Here is a 7,083-nt window from a genome sequence, read left to right as displayed (position 1 = left end):
TATGAAGAAAATCACTGTATATTCATCTTTTTGCATCTGTGTTTCTTTAGGGTGATTTTATAGAAGCAAAATTACAGGCATACCTCATTTTATTGCATTGCATTTTATTGTGCTTTGCAGATACTGTTTTGTTTTTTTTTTTACAAAGACAAGGTTTGCGGAAACCCAGTGTTCAGCAAGTCTTTCAGCACCATTTTTCCAACAGCATTTGCTCACTTCATGTCTCTGTGTCACTTTTTAGTAGTTCTCTCAATATTTCAAACTTTTTCATTATTATTAGATTTTTTATGGTGATCTGTGATCAGTGATCTTTGATGCTACTATTGTAAAAGTTTTGTGGCATGACAAGCCATGCCCATGTAAAATGGCAAACTTAATAAGTGTTGTGTGTGTTCTGACTGTTCCATCAACCAGCCGTTCCCTCATCTCTCTCCCTCTCCTTGAGCCTCCCTGTTCGCTGAGACACAATATTGAAATAAGGGCAATTAATAACCTTACAATGCCCTCTAAGTGTTCAAGTGAAAGAAAGAGTCACACCTCTCTCACTTTAAATCAAAAGCTAGAAATGATTAAGCTTAGTGAGGAAAGCATGTTGAAAGCTGAGACAGGCTGAAAGCTAGGCCTGTTGCACCAAACAGCCAAGTGGTGAATGAAAAGGAAAAGTTCTTGAAGAAAATTAAAAGTGCTACTCCAGTGAACACATGAATGATAGGAAAGCAAAACTGCCTTATTGCTGACATGGAGAAAGTTTTAGTGGTCTGGATAGAAGATCAAACCAGCCACGAGGGCTTCCTTGGTGGTGCAGTGATTAAGAATCCGCCTGCCAATGCAGGGGACAGGGGTTTGAGCCCTGGTCCGGGAAGATCCCACATGCTTCAGAGCAAGTAAGCCCGTGCACTACAACTACTGAGCCTGCACTCTAGGGCCTGCAAGCCACATCTACTGAGCCTTCATGCCACAACCACTGAAGCCCGTGTGCCTAGAGCCCGTGCTCCACAACAAGAGAAGCCACTGCAATGAGAAGCCCGTGCACCGCAATGAAGAGTAGCCCCCGCTCACCGCAACTAGAGAAAGCCCGCAGCAAAGAAAAGCCAACGCAGCTAAAAACAACAGCAACAACAACAACAACAACAACAACAACAACAACAAAAAAAAACAGCCATGACCTTCCCTTAAGCTAAAGCCCAGTCCTGAGCAAGGGCCTAACCCCCTTTAATTCTATGAAGGCTCAGAGAGGTGAGAAAGCTGCAGAAGAAAAGTTTGAAGCTAACAGAGGTTGATTCATGAGGTTTAAGGAAAGAAGCCACCTCCATAACATAAAAGTGCAAAGTGACAAAAACAGACAGAGATCAATGGAGCAAAATAGAGAGCCCAGAAATAAACCCATGCACTTATGGTCAATTAATCTATGACAAAGGAGGCAAGAATATACAGTGGAGAAAAGACAGTCTCTTTAATAAGTGGTGCTGGGAAAACTGGACAGCTACATGTAAAAGAATGAACTTAGAACATTCTCTAACACCATATACAAAACTAAACTCAAAATGGGTTAAAGACCTATATGTAAGACTGGATACTATAAAACTCCTAGAGGAAAACATAGGCAGAACACTCTTTCACATAAATTGTAGCAATATTTTTTGGATGTCTCCTAAAGCAAAAGAAATAAAAGCAAAAATAAACAAATGGGACCTAACTAAACTTAAAAGCTTAAAATATCCAACATCTGTAAACAGCTCATACCAACTCAACATCAAAAAAAAAACCCTGATTTAAAAAATGGGCAGGGCTTCCCTGGTGGCGCAGTGGTTGAGAATCCGCCTGTCGATGCAGGGGACACGGGTTCGTGCCCCGGTCCGGGAAGATCCCACATGCCGCGGAGCTGCTGGGCCCATGAGCCACGGCCACTGAGCCTGTGCTTCCAGAGCCTGTGCTCCGCAACAGGAGAGGCCACAGCAGTGAGAGGCCCGCATACCAAAAAAAATTTAAAAATTTAAAAAAATAAAAAATGGGCAGAAGAACTGAATAGACATTTTTCCAAAGAGGAAATTCAGATAGCCAACAGGCACATGAAAAAATTCTCCACAATGCTAATCATCAGAGAAATGCAAATCAAAACCACTGTGAGATATTACCTCACACCTGTCAGAATGGCTATCATCAAAAAGAACACAAATAACAAATGTTGGCGAGGATGTGAAGTAAACGGAACCCTTGTACACTGTTGGTGGGAATGTAAACTGGTGCAGCCACTGTGGAAAACAGTATGGAGGTTTCTCAAAAAACTAAAAATACAACTACCATATGACCCAGCAATCCCACTCCTGGGTATATATCAGAAAAAAACAAAAACACTAATTCGAAAAGATACATGCACCCCAATGTTCATAGCAGCCTTATCTACAATTGCCAAGCTATGGAAGCAACCTAAGTGTCCATCAAGAGATGAATGGATAAAGAAGATGTGGGTATATATATACACATACACAATGGAATACTACTCAGCCATGAAAAAGAAGGAAAATGTGCCATTTGTGGCAACATGGATGGACTTGGAGGACATCGTGCTAAGTAAAATAAGTCAGACAGAGAAAGACAAATACTTTATGATATCACTTATATGTGGAATCAAAAAATACAACAAACTAGTGAATATTAAAAAAAGAAGCAGACTCACAGATATAGAGAACAAACTGGTGGTTACCAGTGGAGAGGGGAGGGGCACTATGGGGGTAGGGGAGTAAGAGGTACAAACTATTAGGTATAAAGTAAGCTGCAAGGATATATTGTACAACAGAGAGAATATAGTCAATATTTTATAATAACTATAAGTGGAGTACAACCTTTAAAACTTGTGAATCACTATCTTGTACACCTGTAACTTATATAATATTGTACAAGAACTATACTTCAATTAAAATGTTTTTGAAGCTTTTAGAATTGAGCAGTGTGAAGATTAAAATTATAAAGTGAGTAGCATTGTGGGGGAAAAAAAGTGGAAGGTGAAGCAGCAAGTGCTGATGTAGAAGCTACAAGTTTTCCAGGAGATCTAGCTAAGATTATTAATGAAGCTGGCTACACTAAACAGCAGATTTCCAATGTAGATGAAATAGTCCTCAATTGGAAGAAGATGCCATATAGGACTTTCATAGCTAGAGAGGAGAAGTCAACACCTGGCTTCAAAGGACAGACTGACTTTCTTGTTAGGGGCTAATGTAGCTGGTGACTTTAAGTTGAAGCCAATGCTCATTTACCATTCTAAAAATCCTAGAGCTCTTAAGAATTATGCTAAATCTACTCTGCCTCTGCTCTAAAAATAGAACAAGAAAGCCTGGATGACAGCACATCTATTCACAACATGGTTTACTTAATATATGGAGCCCACTGTTGGGACCTGCTGCTCAGAAAAAAAGATCCCTTTCAAAATATTACTGCTCATTGACAGTGTACCCAGATGCTCTGATGGAGATGTGCAGTGAGATTCATGTTGTTTTCATGCCTGCTAGAACAACAGCCAGAGTAATTTTTACTTAGTATTTAAGAAATATATTTTGTGAGGCTATAGCTGTCATAGGTAGTGATTCCTCTGATGGATCTGGGCAAAGTAAATGGAAAACCTTCTGGAAAGGATTTATCATTCTAGATGCCATGAAGAACATTTGAGATTCATGGGAAGAAGTCAAAATATCAACATTAACACAAGTTTGGAAAAAGTTGATTCCAACCCTCATAGATGACTTTGAGGGATTCAAGACTCAATGGAGGAAGGAACTGCAATGGAGTGGAAATAGCAAGAGAGCTAGAATTAGAAGTGGAGCCTGAAGATGTGACTGAATCGCTGCAATCTCATGATAAAACTTTAATGGATGAGGCGTTGCTTCTTATGGATGATCAAAGAAAGTGGTTTCTTGAGATGGAATCCACTCCTGATGATGATGCTGTGAAGATTGTAGAAATGACAACAAAGCATTTAGAATACTGCATAAACTTAGTTGATAAAGCAGTGGCAGGGTTTGAGAGGATTGACTCCAATTGTGAAAGAAGTTCTACTATGGGTAAAATGCTATCAAGCAGCAGTGTATACTACAGAGAAACTGTTCATGAAAGGAAGAGTCAATTAATGCAGCAAACTTCACCACTGTCTTATTTTAAGAAATTGCCACACCATCCTCAATCTTCAGCAACCATCACTCTGATCAGTCAGCAGCCATCCACATCGAGGCAAGACCCTCAACTAGCAAAAAGATTATGACTCGCTGAAGGCGCAGATGATGATTAGTTTTGAGCAATAAAGTATTTTTAAAATAAGCCAAGTACATTGTCTTTTTTTAAGACATAATGCTATTGCACACTTAATAAACTACACTATAGTGTCAATATAACTTTTATATGCACTGGGAAACCAAAAAATTCGTGTGACTCGCTTTATCGTGATACTTGCTTTATTGCGGTGGTCTGGAACCCAACCCACAATATCTGGGAGGTATACCTGTACTGATTTATAGACTATGCACATGAACAAAATTTGGTAACAATTGCCAAATTGTGTTCTAGAAAGTTTGTACCATTTTAATTTCTACCATCATTTTACAGGAGGGCCGTTTCATCATGCTTTTGATAGTATCAAACATTGTAATTAAATTTCTACAAATATAGTAGGTAAAAAATATTTCACTATTCTTTTATTTTTCTTTGATTAGCAGCGAGGTTGAATATTTTTTCAGCTATTTTCCATTTTTTTCTTCTATGAATTAGTTTCTTATGTCCTTTGACCATTTTTCTTAGTGTACTTATGTTTTTCTTATAGGGTTGTTAGCTTTTTGCATAAGTGATGGTTTCTACATGCTTTATATATTTTAATATATTAAATGATTAATATTTGTTTTTATTTATTATATATTTCCTAGTTCATCAAATGACATTCATGGTGTTGTCGGACATACAGAAATTTTAACATTTAAAATCAAGAACCAAATCTTCTTTTTATGTAATCATGTTGTTAGCTGTTTATAGTATGATTTCTTACTTTATATTTATACTTAGAAATCCCTTGTCAGTCAGAAATTAATGAAATTATAATTTCTGGTTAATTCTGCCTTTAAAAAATAGTTTTGTTCTTGTCATTTGACTCATTGATTCATCTGGTGTTTACTTGACATTATGAGATTATATTATAAAATAGGGTTCTAACTTGATTTTCTACAAATAGTTAATTTTCCAAATCCCTTGTGTTAGATAAGCATCCAATTCCTATTGCTTTGTGATTCCTTCTTTATCATGTTTGAAATTACAGTATATACTAAGGTGTGTTTCATGGTTACCTGTTTGCTCCTGTTGATCTTTTATTTACACAACATATTTTTTATTGAGTACCTATACTTACTATGTCCCAGACCCTATGGCAGGCACCGGGACATATAAAGGTGAACAGGAAAGGCACCCTAAGCCCCATAAGGACAAGGACCATCATATTGTAAGAATGTGTTACCACCTCATTGGGTCTAGTTCAAGTCTTCTTAACACTTTCTATTTTTTAACACTTGCTTCTTAACATGCAGTTAATTGGAAAGCCTTTGGATGGTAGAAAAAAAGTCCTCTATTTCCCCTAGTCCCTGCATGCCATCTTTGCCAGGGTCAGATGGATTATAATAGGCCCTGATTGGGCCCTGATTGATTGGGGAAATCAAGCAAGAACATTTTCTGCTCCTTCCCTTCCACCTTGATTTAGCAAAGGCATAGATTTTCCTCTTGAAGATGCAGCTATGGTACATGAGACCATTAAACCAAGAGTCAGAAGACCTGGGTTTGAATCGTGATTATGTATTCACTTCATGACCTTAGAAAAATGTCTTTACTTCTTGGAACCCCAGTTTCCTCATCTTTAAAGTGGAGTTAATTGTACTTGTCTTATAGGAATCTTTGAGGATGAAATGAGAATAGGTATTAAAACTCTTTGAAAAATGGAAAATGTCGCAGAGATATAAATTATTATTGTTACTTTTAGTCAAACTAAAGTACAAATAACCTGAAAGCGGGGCTCACATCTTGCTGCCTTTGTGATCCCTTGTCTAAGCACACTATTTATTTAGTACTTTACTCATAGGGAGCTCTCAGTAAATACATAAATAAATTTCCCTCCTCAGGCGGTGGCTGTTCTGACATAACCTGATGAAAACAGCCCCTGCCCAGGAAATCTAAGCAAATAACTTATTTGCTATGGATGTCAGTTGCCTTTAGTAGCTTATATAAGCTTCCTGCTATCCCAGAGTTTGGGAACCAACTTAAATATTGTTTAAAAGAATAGAGAGGATCTATAAGATAATACATTAAGCCTTTGACACTTCAGAGGGATACCTCCCTAAACCCTCATAAATCTCCAAATTGGCAAGTACTATAATAGTGTACACTTTCCATCGTTGAGTACACTAAGATGTTAACTAAATTTTTTTTGTTTTCGGCCTCTCACTGTTGTGGCCTCTCCCGTTGCGGAGCACAGGCTCCGAACGCGCAGGCTCATCGGCCATGGCTCACGGGCCCAGCCACTCCGCGGCACGTGGGATCTTCCTGGACCGGGGCACGAATCCGTGTCCTCTGCATCGGCAGGCGAACTCTCAACCACTGCACCACCAGGGAAGCCCTAACTAAAATATTTTGATCCGAGTTTTGGTGATACTATAAATTTGCTGCCCCCTCGGTCTTGAGTCCAACTGGTTGGACTTTGCCCTCTCTTGGGAGGTAGTCTTTCCTGTTAGCTCCTTGGCCTGCCCTTAAACAGACCCCAGCCGCTTCCTGATTTGCCTGAATCTTGAATCCAGAATGAACAGAGCTTATGCCCAATTTGACATCCCTCCTCAAACTTGAATATTTTCTACCAGGAAGACAATCCAAAGACCTTCACGAGGTGGGTGAGGCCAGATAAATAGCTAAAAGGTTGAGGAGACTTGAGAACTCCAGCTGAAAACGATGGGTAGCTACAGTTCATCTGTCCTGTCAGAGTTTTAATCTCATTTTACAGATGCAGCAGACTAGGACTCAGGACTTTTTAATAACTTGCCCAAGGTCAAAAAGCTGATGTAGTCAAAG

General features: G+C 38.8%; 1 pseudogene; it reads left to right on the top strand.

Annotated features, from left to right (window-relative positions):
• Window positions 1–499: 499 nt before the first annotated feature.
• On the top strand, window positions 500–4,279 carry LOC136793387 (tigger transposable element-derived protein 1-like; annotated as a pseudogene).
• The last annotated feature ends 2,804 nt before the right edge of the window (window positions 4,280–7,083 follow it).

Source organism: Kogia breviceps, chromosome X (genome assembly GCF_026419965.1).
Source record: "Kogia breviceps isolate mKogBre1 chromosome X, mKogBre1 haplotype 1, whole genome shotgun sequence".
In the NCBI taxonomy this organism is placed as follows: Eukaryota; Metazoa; Chordata; class Mammalia; order Artiodactyla; family Physeteridae; genus Kogia; species Kogia breviceps.
This window is presented reverse-complemented; position numbering and strand designations above follow the sequence as displayed.